The sequence below is a fragment of the Leptidea sinapis genome, chromosome 22, assembly GCF_905404315.1.
Source record: "Leptidea sinapis chromosome 22, ilLepSina1.1, whole genome shotgun sequence".
Taxonomy (NCBI): domain Eukaryota; kingdom Metazoa; phylum Arthropoda; class Insecta; order Lepidoptera; family Pieridae; genus Leptidea; species Leptidea sinapis.
Genome location: NC_066286.1, coordinates 9,451,975 through 9,474,476, shown reverse-complemented (window position 1 = coordinate 9,474,476; position 22,502 = coordinate 9,451,975). Strand labels below are relative to the sequence as shown.

The 22,502-nt window shown below is 35.6% G+C and overlaps 1 protein-coding gene across 6 annotated transcripts in view; it reads left to right on the top strand.

Moving 5' to 3' along the window:
- The window catches only part of LOC126970799 (brain tumor protein), a 578,011-nt gene that overhangs the window by 448,751 nt on the left and 106,758 nt on the right, over positions 1–22,502 (top strand). For all 6 annotated transcript variants that reach the window (XM_050816916.1, XM_050816912.1, XM_050816914.1 and 3 more), the window contains one exon: positions 7,360–7,424. The gene's annotated coding sequence lies outside the window, so the exon portion shown is untranslated. The remainder of the gene's footprint in view (positions 1–7,359; positions 7,425–22,502) is intronic.

Below are 22,502 nucleotides of genomic sequence, written 5' to 3'. Positions count from 1 at the left end.
GTTGTGGCTTCATGTACAGGATCTACTTTACAGTTGATAACCTGCTCAACCACAATATTTGTATATTAGGAAATTGACTTGAGATGTCGCTCTTACAAATAGTATTTTCTTTGATTGACGCGAGTGATATTTATATAAAATACTGTGGATTGTGGATTGATGCACCTAATATACACAATAACTCTTGTGTTTATAAGTATTTTTTTTTTCTTTTTTTGACTTACTCGTGTAAACCTTTCAGTTTTAGACATTTGAGTATTTTTGTTGCGTCACTTTGCATATATTGTAATTGAAATGATTTATAAAACAATTAAAATGTGAATCTTGACTTAAAAGAGTGACAATGAGTTTCTTGCTACTTCTTCTCATTAGCTCAACCCTTTACGAAGTAGCGGTGAATTTGAATTTACTATTAAAGGAGTAAAGCGCGTGTAATTGTAACGGTTTTACAATAGATGTTTGCGTAAAAGTTACATTTTTATTTTAGTTAACCCGACGTTTCAAAACCTTTCCAGATCTCGTTTTCAGGGCCACTGCAGATGAAGTGATTCAAATATAGTATTTGTCATAGTTGTCATTTTGAAGTTTAGCGCCATTTATTTCCTCGGAGGTGGTATTTTCTGTACACAGATGGTTTTTGGCAAAATTTACTGTCAGTGGGCTATAGGAGTCGTAATTTTTTGGTGAGTGTAAACTGTAAAGAGCGAACTTGACTTTTCCATTGGGCTGTCTAAGCTTAAGGTGAACATAATAGAAAGATTATGCTAAGCTTACACTCAGCAAAGTCTTACATACGTAAAATCTGAGCAAAGTTCAAGTACGCTCTTTAGATCTCAGCCTGAATCGATGATATTTTTTTTATGAAAATAAAGAACGAGACGAGCAGGACGTTCAGCTGATGGTAATTGATACGCCCTGTCCATTACAATGTAGTGCCGGTCAGGATTCTTGAAAAACCCAAAAATTTTGAGCGGCACTACAATTGCGCTCGTCACCTTGCACCTCATATACCCAGCAATTTCACTAGCCACGGCGCCCTTCAGACCGAAACACAATAATGTGTACACATTACTGCTTCACGGTAGAAATAGGCGAAGTTGTGGTACCCATAATCTAGCCGGCATCCTGTGCAAAGGAGCTTCCCACTGGTAAAATGATGAGAATGCTCAGATCTTGAAACTTGATAACCCTATTTTGTTAAACCAGGTAAAAAATAGCAGAAAATTTTAATTTTCTACTAAATCTGTAAAGGCACTGTATCGGGCAATATCTATTCTGTGAACCACAACTTAGATGACTCGAAAGTGATTCTCATTCTTGTGATATAATGCCGTATTAAATTTGTATAGTAATGGCAAACATCCAAATGTATGCAGGATTGATACATCCATTGTAACGAAGTCGATTGTCAAACCAAACCCCGTGTATGCAAATAAAGGAGAGGGCACCTTTATGTACCTGACCGTCAAGCGCTTGAACCGCTCACGACTTCATCAGATACAGCGCTTTATTGCTTCATTTGGAACAATTCGTACCCCAATCGTAAGCCCTGTTTGATAAGATTCGACCGTTGCTTTATCTCAAATCTAAATGTATTTTATTCGTTTAATATTAATCTTTTGAAATTGTAATGAATAAAACTTTATAAAGCGTAGTAAGCCGTGTGAAAGTTTTAATAAATGCCACGCATAATTAACAAAAAACAACCAACTTCAAATAAATTATTCTAAAACACTATAATGTGCACTAAAAAGTAAAAAAAATAATTGCGTATTCTTTATAAGCGGCTGGATCACGCGTTGCGCAGAGATGTCGCTTCATTATGTGTCTTCTACCGCATTTATCACGGGGAGTGTTCCGAAGAGCTTTTTAACCTGATTACTGCCGCCGAATTCCACCTTCGCACGACACGCCACAAGTTAGGATATCATCCCCAGCATCTGGATGTGTGGCGGTCCTCCACAGTGCGGTTTTCAAGGAGCTTTCTTCCACGTACTACGAAGCTGTGGAATGAGCTTCCTTGTGCGGTGTTTCCGGCACAGTCGCGTTCTGTGGTAACAAACATAAAAAATAATCACCAATCAATCGAATTGCGAACTTCCCTTTTTTGAAGTCGGTTAAAAGGACGTCAATTCAAAGGATTGATGGAGAAATAACGAACATGGCAATTAACAATAAAACCAAATATTTCATGTAACATGGAGTATCTGCTGTTTATACGATCGAACATCATCATCAAATCATCGACAGTCAAGTCATCTCATATCGGCTTGATCGTTTATCGATCTGTTTAGGGATGTGGATATAGGATAAAAAGCATTTATTTTCTGAAAATTGAATCATATAGAATTCTTTTTTATATCATTTCAAATATACTAGACACTACTACCGCTTCGGAAACCAAGAGCGCTCTGAGAGAGAAGAAGCGGCACAAGAAACTTACCCAGCATTCTCTTTTTTTGCGCTCTTTTTAATGAAATATACAATATTGTACTGTCATTGCTATGACTCTCTCTGAATCTTCTATCGCGTATGTCACGGGGAGTGTTCTGAAGAGGACACATCACATCAAAATGTAAAATGTCACACCATATGCGTACCATAAACAACTAGACTCACAATCACGCTCAAAAATTGTCTGAAGACTCGGTCTACGCGTCTATTAGGTAGAGTTTTCATTCAGTTGTGTTCCGACCGCGCTTTGAATACAACGCCACGCAATGACAAAGTGTTCAGTGAAAATCTGTCCAAATAACAGCATATTCAAAAGATGGAGTGTCGAATTTCAAATAATAATAAATTAACAATTGTGTTACTATCCTTACGTTTTAGATCATTTTTATAAATAGGTAATTACACTTCAAACCCGAGAGGCACGGGTTCGATTCCCGCATCGTTCATAAATTTTGGTACAAATTAAATTTATATATTTAATCTCAGAAGTGAGGGTTATCACTTAAAAATAATAAATTGTTAAGTTACTAACTGTTAAACATAAGATATGTATTGATGAGCCCTCTCATTAGCCCGGTAACAAAACTAACACTATTGTTTGGCCACCAAAACAGTCCGTTAATAATATATCGACGTACAAAATTATATATTATTCGTTTTGAATATTATACTAGCTATTTGCCGCGACTTCGTGCGCGTGCAATAGTGACTTTTGGGTAGCATTTTTTTTTTAATATACTTTACAAATAATACACAGTGGACTGCTGTGTCTGGTATACTTTTATAAGCTACCAACTATACAACTTTTTCATCCCCACACAGGTCTAAATTTAAAAACGCTAGAACAAATATTTATTTATATTTAATCAAGTGCCTAAATACAATTTTACATGGTGTTGTTCTTCGTTAATGACGAACTTTCATACGAATTTTCACACCCTATTTCAACCCCGCCAAGCCTTTCATTCGCGATTAAAGATAGCCTATATCCTTTCCCAAGCTCTTGTGTATCTCTCTACTAAATTTCATGATAATCGGTTAAGTGGTTTAGGCGTTTAGGCACATTTATAATATTAGTAGCGATAGGTTAATTCAGTTGTAAATATTGAATTACAGGATATAAAATGATTTTGATTAATTATTTGAAACAAATAATAAATTAATTTCGGCGTGATTAAGTTAACTATGTAGTTTTATTTAGTCTTTTTGCGGTATTAATTGAGTTAAGTGGCGTTTTGTGTTGATATGTGCTGCCAACCGTGAGGGTCAGTTTACATTTGATGGATGAGATAATTTTAAATTAATTCACATAATAATATTGTAACATTAAAATTTTTCGAGGACATTCATTATGTGAAGTTATTCCTGAACAACTGAATAAATTTAGAAACAGTAGTTGGTTTTATACAAAGTTGAAATATGAGCTTCGAAATACTTTGGTATTTTTATGAAAATAATGGACGAGACGTGCAGGACGTTATCAGCTGATGGTAATTAATACGCCCTGCCCATTACAATGCAATGCCGCTCAGGATTCTTGAAAAACCTCAAAAATTCTGAGCGGCACTAAAATTGCGCTCGTCACCTTGAGACATAAGATGTTAAGTCTCATTTGCAATGTAATTTCACTAGTTACGGGCGCCCATCAGACCGAAACACAGAAATGTTTACACATTACTGCTTCACGGCAGAAACAGGCGCCGTTGTGGTACCCATAATCTAGCCGGAAAAGGTCGCCAATTAGGCCACCAGCGAATAATTAGGGAGTTATTATTGTGCGAAGCGGCGGTCATATTGTATTTCAGTATATTAATTTTCTAAACTGAGGAAACTCATCCACAAGCTTCAAACCTTAGATAATTTATCACTCTATACTTATATAAGGGGAAATAAGACTTAACATATTACGTTGATGACGAGCGCAATTGTAATGCCGCTCAGAATTTTTGGGATTATAAAGAATCCTTAGCGGGACTACATTGTAATGGGCAGAGCGTATTTATTATTATTATTATTATGATTTGGGGATTTTAATGCACTTAAATCCTAGGATCTATTGTGCTTCTTGCGCTAGCGCGCCTGTTCTCAAACTTAAAAGTTAAGGAGGAGAATCGAGGCTTCTAACTACATACGTGTTACTGTGCCGAGATTCAAATTATATCTTCGAGACCTATTACTTTTAGAAGGCGTAGGATCCTCAGAGGGTCCAGGCATGGCACGTCCTCTGCTTTGAGGGCGTAACAATTACCATTCGCTGAACGTCATGCTCGTCTCGTCCCTTTTTTTTTTCATAAAAAAAATGTGTAATGCGGATGTCACCTCTAGTACCTTTATTATTATTTATGTCTCTGGTTCACATAATAAATAAATAAATAAAAAAATAAGCAATATAAACAAAATGGCGCAACCTTTTAATATATTATATTACAACTTATTATTTCCTAGTACACACTTGCCTCCTTATTCATAATAGTCTGCTAACTTAAAGCATTGCTAATTCTCACTCTGTCTTCTTCTATTGACCTAAGTCAGAATGAGAAAAAACACTCCTAAGCGGCTGTTTAAAGTTAGCGGACCATTATGAATAAGGGGGTTATTGTTTAATTATATAGTTAGCATTATTTAATTTAATATTGTAATTTTCGGCACTTCTGTGAAGTATCTAGGTCATATTGTAATTGTATTTTATGATTGTCTGGCGCCAAAATAAAATAATCTCTCCATTTAATTCTTAAGTTTTATTGATATCTCTTTACGCATTATCTGAATGTAATGTCATGTTAAATATTTATGGGGTAACGTCAGACGAAGCGGAAGTATATGATTCACACCTGGAATACATTTAAACACATGCTTCCAAATATAGACAATAGCTTTAAACATTGAGGCAACCATCCTCTATCATATATACTTTATTTTTGCGAGAGAAGAACACACGAGCGACCCAAACCCACTTGTCTATAAAGCGTAGAATACGTACCACATGTGAATTCGAAAATAGAGTTTGTTTCACCGACAAAGACAAGAAAACAATCTTATATACGTAAAATATATAAATGATATACTCTGTGTACCTTCGCCGCGGTTGCGTTTCATGAATTTCATGACAGATGGATTGAAAGACAACAGAGGCTTAGTTGGAGAGAACTGTAGCAGTGCGGTTTTGAATAAGCTATTTTCCCCATACAACTAATCCTTGAATATAACTTCCATGCACAGTATTTCCAGGTCAATTAGACATGAGTAAGTTTTAATAAAAAAAAGTGCTACTCGGGACGCCCAACAGAAGTGATTACTTAAATCTTTTATGTATATATATAAGAGATTTCCACGTATATAGTCACTCATCACGATATCTCTGGAACCATTAGAGCTAAAGACTTGAAATTTATAGGAATATTCTTTCACCGAGTAGAGGTCAGCTAAGAACGGATTTTCCAAAATTCCACCCGTAAGATTTTTTTTTTATTATGAACAGAACAACGTCTGTCGGGTCAGCTAGTTGATTATAAAATGTTTTATATTCTTAGTTACAATTCTTGAATATGTAAATTAGAATTTTGTGTATATACAATATTATTAGTATCATTATATAAGTAACAATTATTGATTAAGAGTGAGAGAGGAAGAGCATGCTTACCGCTGCCATATGCGTTACGCGTTACGTTACGAAGCGGTTTACCCTCATATAAGAAGTTATCACTTCTAAAACCGAATAGGATCACAAATGGCTGATAAATAATATTGGTGGCGGCAGCGCAGGTAAACAGAATTACTATAAATTCCGCGAAGTCTAAAAATTCATGACGAAGTGCAAGTCATCTTACCTTTATTATAGCTACCTGTGGTCGGTTGTCCTAACAAGTCTCCGATAGATATCTGTACCTGAGTGGGATTATGTTTAAAAACCAAGGTTATTTGATAATGGTGTCGTTAGAAACCATGCGGGTACAACACTAAATGTGTTTTTAATTTAAGTAATATATTTAGGCATATAATAAATGAAATATGTATAATTCTAATTCACATTAAATTTCATCATCATCATCAGCCGGAAGACGTCCACTGCTGGACAAAGGCCTCTCCCAAAGATCTCTACGACGATCGGTTCTGCGCTGCCCTCATCCAACGTGTTCCGGAGATCTTGACCAGATCATCGGTCCATCTTGCCGACCAACACTGCGTCTTCCGGTACGTGGTCGCCATTCGAGGACTTTTCTGCCCCAACGGCCATCTGTCCGTCGAACTATGTTCCCTGCCCACTGCCACTTCAGTTTCGCAATCATTTGGGCTATGTCCGTGACTTTGGTTCTCATACGGATCTCCTCATTTCTGATTCGATCTCACAGGGAAACTCCGAGCATAGCCCTCTCCATTGCCCGTTAAGCGACCATGAGTTTTCTCACCATCATTCAAGTATATTTATTCAAAATAAGATCTTTGAATCACTTACGGCCGTTCCCAATATACTATCTATAGATAGAGATAAATTACTACCTTCTACTGTCAGTAATTAGCTGTCCCAATATACCCGATAAGTCATTCTTATCACCTTATATCAGGGCGCGTGAATTGCAATTTCCATGCAAACTTTATATCACTGGTAAGCTATAGGTCGGCCCATTGACAGACAGCGTGTACGGATAAGGTGAGTTACCGTCGATAAGTTTATTGGGACAGAAAAGTCTACGATAGTTACGATTTTTATCTCGAGTAAGAGATGGACAGAATATTGGGAACGGCCGTAAAACGCCAAAATCTATCAATAGATGGATATGTGACACGTAATGCTTCAGAGCTGGCAAGACCGGAGCAAGTGTTTGTTATGTAATAAATAAATAAAATATTATTGTAAGGTTACACTATCGAAGTGGTACAAAGTAATATAATGTTTGTTTGTTTCAGAATCAAGGGTGAGGCACCCTGGGTACCGACAATGAAATAGATATCGCTGAAAACGATATCAAAACGTAAGTACTTCATTTTTATTACTAATATTACATTTTATTATCATTAAGTCATTATAGCATTTACAAATGGCGGCGTCCTCAATAGTGTAGAAGCGCTATTTGAGCTTCGCTTTGAACTTATTAGAAATTATTAGACTAATTCAAATTCAAAATTAATATAAATTATAATATTGACACACTTTTACTTAAATTATCTTGCTCCAAACTAGGCGTAGCCTGTACTATGGGTAAAAGACAACGATATATTTAATAAAATAAAATTACTTAAACATACACAAATATTCAGTCTATCTCTTACTAGAGTTAAAAATCTTAACTATCGTTGACTTTTCTGTCCATTATCTTTCTGTAACTTATCGACGGTAACTCACCTTATCCGTGTACGCTGTCTGTCAATGGGATGACGTATTGATTCCCAGCGATATAAAGTTTGTATGGAAATTGCAATTCTCGCGTCCCAATATAAGGCGATAAGAATGACTTATCGGGTATATTGGGACGGTTTCAGATTATTGACAGCTAATTACTTACAGTAGAAGGTTATTATTGGGAACGGCCGTAAGACAGCCCAATAGAAAGGTTAAGCGCACGTTTCATAATACACAGTACATCTTTGATTGTAACTACTACATATATCTTTTGATTACATGAACATTAATAATACAACGTAAACGAAAACGAAATAATACATTTCCGAAACATTTAATATACAGTTCCACCCATAACACGAAATTAGTTTTCATACGAACAAGACTTTTCCATCTACCCTCCATTGATAATTATTCAAACAAAACGAAATGGGGATTCTGAAGATATTTACTTAGGCACTGATTTTAGAATTACGCCCACGATATTCAATATACAGTCCTATCTTTATGTGGATACAGTCGGTTTTCGGTTATGGGTTTCGTTTGCGTTCGGAATTGTTCCTCGAATTTGCGTTTATCGTTTAATCAAGAGTGTTGATTAGAATTAAAGATCTTCGGAGATGAGACGGAGCAAAGGTTCTGGGGTAGCTCAATAAATAACCCAGAATTTATGCGGGTTACTTGAGTCTATTTCAGATATTTTGTGTAGGTATGAAATGTCCAAAGCCCCCGGTAAAGGGAAAATTCGTTAAGGGATAAGATGTATAGTCTGAAGAAAATGGTTACAAACCTCTGTTAGTTGAAGAAATTACCGAAATTTTATAAATAAAGGTTTAGAGCGATGGAGGCGTAAGCTCCAGAGAACCGGGGTTCGAATCCAGCATCAAAAAAGGATGTAAATATTACGAATATATATAATAAGGGGCGGAACTGCCTAAGTAAAAATTTAAATTTAGTTTAGTATGAAACGTGCAGTCATTAACATAAGTTTGAAATAGTTGTAATTACAGTATGGCGATTGGCGACGAAGTATTATCCGGCTAACTTTGAAAGCGAACAGTTGCTTAAAACGTAGTGTCATCTGTCAATCTATCAATGACTGCACGTTTCATACAATCGAGTGAATCGCCTTTTTTAGAGTTTCGCTAGGCTGCCAGCATCGTCCACTAGTGAAGTAAATCCTAATAAATCAAATTCGAATATATTGACAATATAATATTGACACACTCTTACACAAATTATCTTGCCCCAAACTAGGCATAGCCTGTACTATGGGTACAAGATAACGATATATTTAATACAATATCACTCGAAAATACACAGACTATAAAGTTCTTAACAATGATCTTCTTTTCTTCTTATAGAATATTAAAGACAAAAATAAAAAAGGCATAAAAGGCATTTAATTTCTCCATATTGATTCCAGTAGAATACTTTTTGATGTCATTTCTAATGTAATAGACACTACTACCGCTTCGGAAATAAATGGCGCTCTGAGAGAGACGAAGCGGCTCAAGAAACTCTCCCATCATTCTTTTTTTGCGCTCTTTTTAATCAAATATTATAATGTCGTTGTATTATTGTAATGTCATTGTTATTGCTATAAAATAATCATAATCTAGTCCCAGGCTGTCGGATCACTTAAATATTCAGCTGTGGAATAGTTTTTACGACAGAGCCTTTTTATAAATAAAACATTTAAATTTATTTATAGATAATTCCTGAATCTACCCTTAAAGCTATGAATGTATCTTATGAAGCCTACTAGAATTAGTACCAATCCCTATCCAATCCAATATCATTCTCCAAATATTGTTGGCAGATCTCAATGTTTAATTGTCTTTAAACATTTATTCACAACCAATTATTTTAATGATATAACGAATATTAATGTAAATTTGCTTAAGGCGCCTCCACAAATCACACCTTGAAGATTAACATTATATTATGACCGACTGAATTGAAAACAATCGTTTATGTATTCAGTAAATCACAAAGGAACGTTACTGTTAAGGAAGACGAGTTTTCGGCTGACGGATTGATGTTTAGCTCAGGGCTGTCATGAAAATTTATATTAATTAATCGCATAGCTCTGAGATTCGAAACTAAAACATCTTGGAACAGGATAAGGGACGAAGAGACCTGTAGCTGTCCATGACTTATCATCATCATCAGCCGGAAGACTTCCACTGCTGGACAAAGGCCTCCCCCAAACAACTCATCCAACGTATTCCCGCGGATCACCGGTCCATCTTTTGGGGGGCCTACCAACACTGCGTCTTCTGTTACGTGGTCGCCATTCGAGGACTTTACTGCCCCAACAGCCATCTATCCGTCGAACTATGTGCCCTGCTCACTGCCACTTCAGTCATCAGTCTTCAGGCCATGGCTCATAGTGAATCCTAAAGAATTACAATTCTCAAATAAAATTTGAAAAACAAAATTTTATGAACGATGCGGGATTCGAACCCACGACCTCCGGCGTTCCGTGCCGGTAACCAACTGAGCTAACCGTTCGAGTACCACCTCGATATAAAATTCTGTTTGCTTTGTTCAACTCTCAGGTTGTGGCTTAATCTACAGGATCCACTTTACAGTTGATAACCTGCTCAACCCCAATATTTGCATATTAGGAAATTGTCTTGAGATGTCGCTCTTGTAAATCTTAACAATATGTTATGTTTTTTAAAGTGATAACCCTCACTTCTAGGATTAATACACAAATAAAATTTGAAAAACAAAAATTTTATGAACGGTGCGCGATTCGAATCCACGACCTCCGGCGTTCCGTGCCGTTGCTCTATCCAACTGAGCTAACCGTTCGAGTACCGCCTCGTTATAAAATTCTGTTTGCTTTGTTCAACTCCCAATTACAATTCTGCCTGCATAAATATCTTCAGTTCATTACCGTAATATGTAAGTAGTTGTTTAAAATCGTTGCATTGTACCTTTGGGCGTTCTTAAAAACGCCCTGACAAGATATTCATTCAAGCAACTGAATCGTCTACACGTGACAGCCCTTACAACGATCGTTAATCACTTACCCGATCTACAACACAAGTTAATTAGGAATTAATCATAATATGTACATCCATATTTAGTCGTATTATCGAGTCGATATGGATCTGAGTGGAATACTAAAGTTTGACGTAAGCACAGACAGATATAACGCGTGTTTATGTTATATATTATATAATAAACTTTTAGTAATGTAGGTATATAACTATATTGTAATATTATGTTCGATGCATAATAAAATCAACTGAAAATTGAGATTTTATTTAAATAAGCTCTTATTCGGCTAGATAGTGATTGTCACAATGAGTGTCTTGCCACTTCTTCTTATTAAAGCTCAACCCACAAAGGCGATGGGAATATAAAAAGAAAAGTCATTTCCTTGACCTGCATGAATGGAGTGATTTTGATTTGATTACCCTAAAGGATTGAGCTTTTGATTACTGTTAGTAAAATTATAATATTATATACAAGTTTAAGCAGAATTGTCAAATTGTAAGTAGAGGTATTTGGTGAGTATTGCATGATATGTAGATTAGGATTATTTTATTGTTGTTTGCTTGAGTTCTCGTAACAGGTTTCGTCATGCTCGCTTAAATGTCACTGCTTGTGGCGGCGACATGGGACGGGTCGTCCCCTTCCCTAAAATATGGTTGAGTGGTGGCAGGATGATCCTGTTGCCGCAAACTCGGTTTCAGATTCTTAAAAGTTATTATTTATAATCGCTTATAAAATGCTCACAGAATACCTTTACTTATTTACGGTGTGTGTTATATGAAGCTACTGTACTCAATAACTGTTGTATTAACTTACATTTACTTTTTGACTTACTCGTGTAAGGCATTGACTTTTCCACGTTTGAGTATGTTAGTTGCATCACTTTACATATTATATTGTAATTGAAATAATTTATAAATCGATGGAAATGTAAATCTTGATATAAAAGAGTGGCAATGAGTTTCTTGCTACTTCTTCTCATTAGCTCAACCCTTTACGAAGTAGCGGTAGATTCAATATGAAAATATATTTTTGACATTCACAAGTGTCATTTCCGTGACCTACATGGATAAAGTTATTTTGATTTGATTTGATTTGTTCCTAAGTGATGAGGGTTACTGATTATTGGGATAACTTTTGGTTCAATCAACAATCCTGAGTGATATTGCATTGCAATGGCCAGGGCGTATCAATAACATGATTTCTGTCAGGCGAGAGGATGACCGCCCTTATAGAAATCCATAAGGGTAATATTGCGTTCAAAAGTATTCTGATGCAAGTCCAAAATCACCCCGCCTTCGTTCAGACATGCAAAAATCGTTGAAGTAGTTTAACTTTCCACTTTATATCGTCTTAGCATAGTGAAAATACTATCCTATAGTTTTTTTCGGTTGTAAAACCTTACCCTTGTGAAAATAACAGTTGTAGTGTACTAACATCTAGTCTTAACAGAGTATGTGTTAACTATCATTGTCACTGTCACGACATCGCCAGTGACATTAACCGTGTGACGTTGAGTGCTATATGAGGAATGCACAGAACAGCGGAAGGCCAGTTCTAATCGGCTATTGGTTGCGTGTGGACGTGTCCGGGTGGTAGTATTACATAGTTAAGATTAGTTGTTTCACTCATGAGCAAACGATGAACATTACAACAGTGTTTTAATTATTCATTTATTTATTCAAATCCCACCAACACCGAATACACATGTCTTTTCATTAAATCGTAACACAAAGTCCAAAAATCGTGTTCCTGCAATTACAGGTGAACACATCATGCACATAAACATACAAACAATTAATTCATTAAGTGTTCGCACAAACAAACTTCACGATAAAAAAAATTGAATTAGGCGTTACTTTACGGACACCAAAATGAGTCTCGTATAAACTTCACGATAGTCAAGTAAAACCGCAGGAGAAAGCTAATAACGTAATGTTCGTTATTTGAGACACATTCGTTAATTAATTCGGGGTTGAGTCTCCTCTTGCCAATTACGAGTGGCATCAATTGAGGTAATTTATGCCCTCGCAGCTATTATAAGGCTAATTACAAATTTTCTTATAGAGGCACCTTTATAAAATTTATAAGGTATCACAATCATGACGCTTAAGACCCTGCCGGGGTCTCATCTATCTATGATCAGGTTTGAAAGTGTAGGAAACGCGAGTGTTTTGTTTTATGAAAAGTTTCAGCGAGGTCCAGATATAGGGTAGCCGTTGTAGTATATACAATGATACAATACATTGCTACTTACGCTTGCAACGCTGCAGATATTGAGATACTTGTGCAGCAGTAGTCTGCAAAATGGCGGCTAAAACAAAAATCTCATATTGAAAAATAGCGGTCGTATGCTTTATTTAAAAATAGCATTCTACCTAAAAATACTTACCGATGAAATGTCAATATTTCGATTGTGGTTTGTGAAAGAGATTTCGCCATTAAGATATACTGAAATAGAACATACACGTTGTTTCAGTCAGGGACTAGTAAAAAAAATAAGGACTCCGTGTCACCATACATAACAGTTTAGCACCAAAACAAGCCGATTAACTTGTATTTGTGGCCATATATGATTATTTAAGGGAGAAAAACTTGTGTAACTAGTATCCCCTGTAACCGCACACACACTAGCATAACGGTGCTTCACTTGCTAATATCACGACGCCTAGTCCTTGTTTTTGTACTCGTCCGTGGTTTCAGTATGCTATGTCACTTGTATCTTTTAATTTAGATTTCCATAGTCGGTACTATTTGAAGTGGCCTACGTGACCAAACTCGCGTAGGAAGGTGCGGTGCGATGCGAGACGACGTAAATGCAATGCGATCGATAGCTATTTGGAACTTGGAAATTTTCGCGCGAACAGAATGCGTAGCTATAATTTGTTTTTTGTTGTTCATAATGTCGTATGAAACCTCTTGTTTAGTCTGTATTTATTCATACCAATTGTGAAATTATTTATATGCCTTTATATGAATACCATTTTAAATTATTAAAACGCCACAAGTTCTCCACAGTGCGGTTTTCAAGGAGCTTTCTTCCTCGTATTACAAAGCTGTTGAATGAGCTTCCTTGTGCGGTGTTTCCGGGACGATACGAGCGATAAAAGCGCGTACACCTTCCTTAAAGGCCGGCAACGCTCCTGTGATAAATCTGGTGTTGCGGGAGATTGTGGGCGGCGGTGATCACTTAACAACAGGTGACCCGACCGACGTACGCTCGTTTCTCCTCCTATTCCATAAAAAAAAAATGCGTGAGATATTATTAACTTATTTATCATTGTATGTACCGATTAGTTTCGGACCATTCGGATTTGAGTGGAGTGGGTTCGCGATAACGTCCCATTTCATACTGCGGATTTGCGCTCGTAGTGCGCGGCTTGACAGCGTGGGGTACGCTGGTAGTAATAACGCACGCGGAATCACTGAAACTTTTGTGTTACTATTGGTGTTCGCAGTATATGTGCATATACAGCGAGTAAAGCCGATTTTAATACATAAAATACCATTTTAGTCGTGTCCGCTCTTGTACCCTAAAAAAATATAAATTGATGCCACTAAAGAACTGCCATCTGGCGGGTTAAATAAATATTATTTGACATCGTCTTCTACATTGATGTACTTAGGCTAATTCTCTTAAAAGATTAAAAGCTTAATACAGAATTCCTCATTGTATAAATATCTCCCAACGCTGTCGTAGTACGAACTCGCTTCGAACTCAACTCAATCAGAATTACGTACTGAGATTCTGATGAATATGTAAAGTTATTCATAATTAAGATTGTATAATTAACGTTTCCGCCGTGACAAACTTGGTACGCCATCGTAGGGTTGACTTTTGATAAGTTCGCTTTGTGGTTTCATCTTAATTCGCGATTTGTGTAATTGTTAATCTATTTTACAGATCTTAAAATTAATGGGTACCATATTTGTTACATATTATCTGTTACAAAGTATACATTGGTACAAAGTAAGTAACTTTTAATTTTACAAGTAGTATTTTTAGTTCTGGCCTCACACTAGGATTCCGTGTCCTGAGGTCCAGTATCTTCCCCTACATTCATATAAAATAAGATATAAGAAATTCTTGTGTGTGTGTTTAGTACGAAAAGAAAGTTTATGACGTTGGTATAATAATTAAAATTATTGATTTTTAGTTTAGTACATTTATATGTTTTACAACTGCGTTCAGTGGTACAAAGCTGTGGAATGAGCTTCTTTGTGCGGTGTTTCCGGGACGATACGACATGGGTACCTTCAACACGTGCGCGTACACCTTCCTTAAAGGCCGGCAACGCTCTTGTGATTCTTCTGGTGTTGCAAGAGAATGTGGGCGGCGGTGATCACTTAACACCAGGTGACCCGTACGCTCGTTGTCCTCCTATTCCATTAAAAAAAAGTTTTGTCTATAGATCTCATATTCTGTTTGTAGGTATAATTTACTGTACAAGTTAGGCCTCAGGAAATAATATGTTCTTCGAGCAAAGGAAGAAAACACTCTTGGGCGATCCCATATTAGCGCCGTATGAGAGATTTGTGCCTGTTTTTTTGCAGTTTTGTGGAATTTAATTAACGTAGAGGAGAGAAATAATTGCCTTTCATAATTATTTAAATTCCTTATTCGAATATGGTAAAGCTCTGATAAGAGGGTGTCTGTTGAATATCGCCACGGGGTACTGTTTTCTATTTTTAATATTGCACGTGTATTCAAGATCTCAGAATCACTTTTCAGTTGTCCTAGAGGAAATATTACGAAGCAAACTCATGCCTACTCAATTACTGTCTTGTACAGAAGTTTAAAATTTGTGTGTAAAATGTTTACAAATAGACAATTTGCTTACAATTAGTTAATTCAGACGTAACATGACGTTTCCCGCGTTTTATTTTGCGAGGCTGCTTGACTTTCGGAAAACTTTAGAATAACATTAATTGTATTGACACTGAATGTCAGCGATAATATAGTCAACATTTTGCATATTCTTGGTTTATTCTCTGGTATAAAGTTATACCGAGCTTATTCGTAAGGTCGGTAGTCTTTAGATAAAAATATTAAGTTTCTTTGAGCGAGCTTTTCTCAGTACAATTACACTGGGATAAGTACTCGGGCGACACCTATATGGTAGTGTACTATATCTTAGCAATTTTGTTATATTTTAAAGTGATAACCCTCACTTTTGAGATTAACTGCACAAATAAAACTGAAAACAATTGTTGTTTTAAAAACAATACAAATTTAAAAGCAATACAACAACAAAAATAAAACAAATTGTTTAGATTTGCAAAGTTAAACATCTCAAGTCAATTTCCTAATATGCAAATATTGGGGTTGCTGTAGATGAAGCCACAACCCGCGAGTTGAACAAAACGTACAAGATTTTATGGCCATACGTCACTCGAACGGTTGGCTCAGTTGGAAAGAGCTCTCGCACGGAAGGCGGGAGGTCGCGGGTTCGAGACTCGCGTTCATAAAATTTTGTGTATCTAACTTGTACGAGTGTAGTCTAACTAGTCGGACGGTGTAAACCCAGCTTTATTCTAGTGTAGGTAAGAACGTAAAAATTACATAAAAATACAACTTTATCAATGTTACACGGCCTTAAATTATATTTAAAAGGTTTAGTAATAAAAATCCGTTAATAATTGATTTAAATTCAATGGATTTTACATACAAATAATTTGGACACGTTTTTGCAAGACCAGTAAAAGGCGATATCCTATTACGTTAAAAAGCATTACAACCTCAAGGTTACTTAACGGAATATCAAAATTATACCTTAATGCCTACGCAACAGAGGTATTTTTATGTTTCTTCGTAATCTCCCCATCTTAGTGAAATATTTAATTTAAACCTTATTGCCTTGTGCTGGAGTTTATTTTTGTTTGTGGACATTAGGATCTTGATATGTCCCTAGTAGCAACTAATCCTCTTAATTTAACTATTTGTTATAAATACCAAGTCTTGACTTTGACATCTAAGTTAACAAAATAACTTATATAAAGTCAGTTTAAGGTAGGCTTTAGTTTGAGTCAAAAATCACGCTAAAACTAATGCACGTATCAAGTATGTACGTTGATATATACAGCATCAACATCATCGGCATATATCATCCCCACCATCTGGATGTGTGGCGGTCCTCCACAGTGCGGTTTTCAAGGAGCTTTCTTCCACGTACTACAAAGCTGTCGAATGAGCTTCCTTGTGCGGTGTTTCCGGGACGATACGACATGGGTACCTTCAAAAAAAGCGCGTACACCTTCCTTAAAGGCCGGCAACGCTCCTGTGATTCCTCTGGTGTTGCAAGAGAATGTGGGCGGCGGTGATCACTTAACACCAGGTGACCCGTACGGTCGTTTGTCCTCCTTTTCCATAAAAAAAATAGCAAGTCATAATAAATATGGGCTGGTCAATGTCGTTCCATGCACATAAAAGGTCGTAATATCATTCGCATTTGATAGCGAAACGGCAAAAGTGTGCATAAAGGCAATGTAAGTACACTTTTATCATAAGTCGTGTGTCAGCTGTCACTGTCCGAATCAAATCTGAACTGAATGTATGTTTTACATTGCTGCTTATTGACCAAGACTATTTTAAATAACTGGAGTAAATGCGGCAATGTATAGATATAGCAATCTTAATATGGTGTAATTTGTGACATGTCCCATTTTTCGGCTTTGCTTTTATACGACGTGATGTGTCTATATGTATAGAACGTCATTGAGGCTGGTATAATATTTGGATTCCATTGACCATTTTTTTTTATTTACTAAGAAAAGTTAACGAGTTTTTTTCCTTATATTATATTATACGGACAGTAAAGTGTGTAGTTTAAATAAATTTTGGCGAAAACGAATAGCTTTGAAACTGGTATGTGATATTTGTAATACCTAAGTCGAGGTAACTTAATTAATTAATCTCAAGCTAATGACTGGGTATCGGTTCTATCCTTTACTTTTCCTATCTGTTTAATTTATTTGAAATATGTTATTATAAGGTAAAGGTTCGAATCTCGGTAGGGGCAATACTTTTGTATGTTGAATATGTAGGTTTGTTTCATGGTTTATATATGATGTATATGTATCTGTAAGTATAGACAGTTTTTCACTGAACACATTGCCATTGCGTGGCGTTGTATTCAAAGCGCGGTTGAAACATTATTTATTGAGAAATTTCAGTTTTATTTAATGTAAAAGAGTAATGTATATTAGAATGTTTTGAGTACTACATGGCCACATAACATCACAATCAAACCGAAAACTGAATTGAATCTTTCCGAAACTTTTGAATACTGGCTTGACTACATTTAAGAGTAATATTGAAGCGAGTACCGGCTATAACACCGCGTTCGTTAAACCAGAAATATGTTAAACAGTACCGGCGGTAGGGTTGTAGAAATATTCAAGATTGCTTCCCCGGAGACATGTTAGGCTTAACGCAATTCTGTCGTAGGCCGTCGACAGATGAAGCGGTTGGCGGGCGTTCAACGGTCACGACGCTGGTTGCCGTGAATAATGTATGAATGTGGCGTTATTTATGTCCGTCCAGCACATAGATGGAATATAAAGTGATTGGGATGAGAAATTATGGTGTATATTGATTTTAGTTAGAAAATTGTTTTATATGGTTTATAAATCCATGAGTAACTTATAGATTTATAAAAAAATATGTATAATTCCCAATATAAGTCGTAAAAATATTGTGTATTTCAGTACCTATATCCAGCTGAAACTCTTTCACATAATTATTAACACAATATATAATCGTTAATTCTTGTTTAACTAAACTGTAATTTTTTCCATTATGAGACTCTTAATGTATTCATATCGCAATTATTTTGCACACCATTGCTACACTGTCTGTTCAAACGTACGCAGCGATGTAACGACTTGGATACAGTTATCCCGCAAGGAATTAGCACTCATTCAGTTCTAAATGCCCAAAACATTAGCTGAAAATATTACTAAATTTCAATAATCCATTAAATATTAAATTGGAAACAAAACGAGCATTTTCAACAACAAATAAGTCTTTATTTATTCCTCTCTCGAGCTCAACTTTCAGATATTGACATTTGAAATTGATGCGTTAATAAGATGGCCTTGTTTAAAATATTTTAAGTTTTATTTTAATGGTGCTTTGAAATATTAAGACATGATTGCTAAGCGGATTGCTGGACGGTTTCGCTACTATTGGCACCTTTTTACAGTCCATTGTCGTTTAGAATACTTTTAATTGTCACACATAAGTACAACCAAATTAATACCAACTAGTCTGTTTAAATTGAGAGGAACCGACCGCCGACTTCATGAAAATCGCTTTGACTTGTCTTTTGAATTAATTTATTGACATACAGGTGTATATGTAATTTACCCACAAATCAGCTAAATCAAATTCTACTACGGGAAAAGGGTGGCGTTATCCAAACAATAAAAAAAATTACAGCTACGGCTGGTATGTGCATTGTATAAACAATTCTCGCTGTCAAAATTTGTCCCAATTTGAACCGTTTCGAGACTCACAACGCGCGATTAAAGGAAATAACGACGAAACACTTATCTATACTAATATTATAAAGCTGCAGTGTTTGTTTGTTTGTTTGTTTGAACGCGCTAATCTCTGGTACTACTGGTCCGATTTGAATGATTCTTTCAGTGTTGGGTAGTCCATTTATCGAGGAAGGCTATAGGCTACGTTTTTTTTTTCAAAATTAGGGATCCGTAATAAAATTGCTATTTTGTAACACAAGGTGTAAAATCGAAAATCTATTTTTGCGTGCGCTGCAAAAACTATTGACATAATATAGGCAATATTTTATTACTTATAAAACTATCGCGTGAATTATACTTTATATGGCAAAACAACGTTTGCCGGGTCAGCTTGTCGCATAATAAGTTTAGTTAGCTTGTTTATAATTGTTGATAAAGCTAATCTGAGAATATAGGGGTTCCTTTACTCGCCAGCTCACAAACTACCACCAACTCCTTTTTATGTACCTATCATTTAAATAAACAATCCTTTTTTCCGTTTCTTTATTTGTAGAAAGAAGTTACAATTTGTTTTTCGTGTTAACTCTTGTCGCGATTCTATGCGTTTTTCAAGCGTTCTAACCGCCCGGCATGGTTCTGCTTAATACATTTCAATCTGTGTTGCAGTAATATTATTTACTGCTGACAATTTCATTACAGAGGTAACGTAGGTATACCCGCGTGAGGCGTTTAACATAGATAATAGAGCAACTTAGTTTCAAATTATTACTGACACATCTTCTAATATATAAAATTCTCGTGTTAAACATTGAACTCCTCCGAAACGGCAAATTTTGAGTGCATATTGGGTAGGTCTGAGAATCGGACAACATCTATTTTTCATCCCCCTAAATTTTAAGGGCGGTCCACACGAAATTATTTTTTTTTAATTGTTTTGACATTTTTTTTAAATTTGATAGTTTGATTATGAGTCAGCATTAAAAAATACATACAACTTCAAATTTTCACCCATCTACGATCAACAGTTACTTTTGTATCGCGATTTTAATATCGGCAATGCAACGTTTGCTGGGTCAGCTAGGGTTTTTATAGAGATCTCTCTCGCTCTGCGTTGAAGGCGGTGAAATAGTTATACAAATTACTAGTTAGTTATTTTACGAATTAATTATTGGCAACTGAAACTCAATATTACATATTTATGTATGTTATTGAAATTAATTAACATTTACTGCCTAAAATACTAAATGTTGTTAAATTAATTTTCAATTTAATTTGTAACGAATCGGTTTGAACAAAAGCGAATGTTATTTATAGAAATTAGATTTCCACAGGCGATGAGCAAATATTGATCAGAGACTAGGCTCGAATTATGACGGCAAAGATTTAATTATAGCTTCGTTTTTCGGATTCATTGATATTATAATTGCATTAAAAACTGCCAGTAGTTATAATAATCTAATATATAAAATTCTCGTGTCATGGTGTTAAACATTGAACTCCTCCGAAACGGCTTGACCGATTCTCATGAAATATTGAGTGCATGCATATTGGGTAGGTCTGAGGATCGGACACCATCTTTTTTTCATCCCCCTAAATGTTAAGGGTGGTCCACACGATTTTTTTTTTAATTTTTTTGAATATCAGTCAGCATTAAAAAATACATACAACTTCAAATTTTCACCCATCTACGATCAACAGTTACTTTTGTATCGCGATTTTAATATAGGCAACTTTTGCGGGGTCAGCTAGTATACTGTATAACACTATATTATATAATATATATAATACCGCATTCAACAATTATTGACAGCGACCAAAAATCAAATTAAAAAAATAACTATTTCGAAAGGTTCATTGGAGGTATATTTCAAAACCACTGTTCAGGCATTATCTATAAATAAATTTAAATGTTTTAAAAAAATGGTTCTGTCGTAAATCCACAGCAAGAATATCTAAGTGATCGGACAGTCTGGAACTAGAAAAGATTGCTTGGAGAGTTTCTTGCGACGCTTCTTCTCTCTCAGAGCGCCATTTGTTTCCGAAGCGGTGGTAGTGTTCGAAATGACGTAAAAGGTCATCTAAGAAAATGTTGTTGCAAGATACCAATGGCGTTGTGCCTTGTAGGAAGAATACTTAAAGATAAATAAATTGATCATGCGAAACACAGTTGCGCGCCTATATCAACATAAAAGCCACTTAATTCAAAATTAATCCCACGAAAATTCGAATTACTGTGCTGCAAAAATGTATTAAATATATTCTCGATTTTTACTACGTAGCATCCCTCTGTTGTAAATTTACTCTACGGTTTGCAGTATCAATTAATGACTGTTATTAAATTAATATTGTATTGCCGTGTAAATGTAAATAGCGCTAATCTATAAGTAATTTATACTAAATGTTTTCGCTCGCGATATCTAACCATAGTTCACAATCTATATTTATTTTATAATGCTGAATTAAAAGGCATAAAAGGCATTTATTTTCTCAAAATTGATTCCTTTAGAATTCTTTTTGATGTCTTTTCTACTTCGTTCTTTTCAATAAAAATATACAATATTGTACAGTCATTTCTATTGCTATAAAATAATCACAATCTAGTCCCAGGCTGTCCGATCATTTAGATATTCAGCAGTGGTGTTTAGAAAACATTTAAATTTATTTATAGATAATGCCTGAACAGTGGCTGGGACTTTATTATAGAAGTGTATAAATTCACCCTTAAAGCTATTATGTATCTTATGAAGCCTACTAGAATTAGTTTATACCTTTTATTAGATTGATACCTTTTTGTTTTAAAACTAATAATAATGTCATAATTGTCATTCGAAGATAATTTATGTGTCTAAATAGAGCCTCTTGGTGTTAGACAACCGATAAAAACAGGCCAGGCTTATTACTTTAGTGTGCGTGACAAGCGACGTCTTATGCTCGCGATTTGTATGTCACGCTGTATTTTGAGCAATGCACGCATATGCATTGCTTACAAACGTCACGCGTTTCCTCTACATTCATTACTCTTGTCATACGTGCTTGTCGGTTCCGGGATTTTTCCCTTTTTCGTCCCCAATTTGGTCGACGAATGTTCTATGAGGTCTCCCGCGACCTCATTGCCCACACACACTCAGTGAGTTGTCATAAACAAAGTTTTTTTTTAAAGTCAAAGTTTTTATTTGCATAAACATGTTAGATTGATGTTATATAAATATTATAA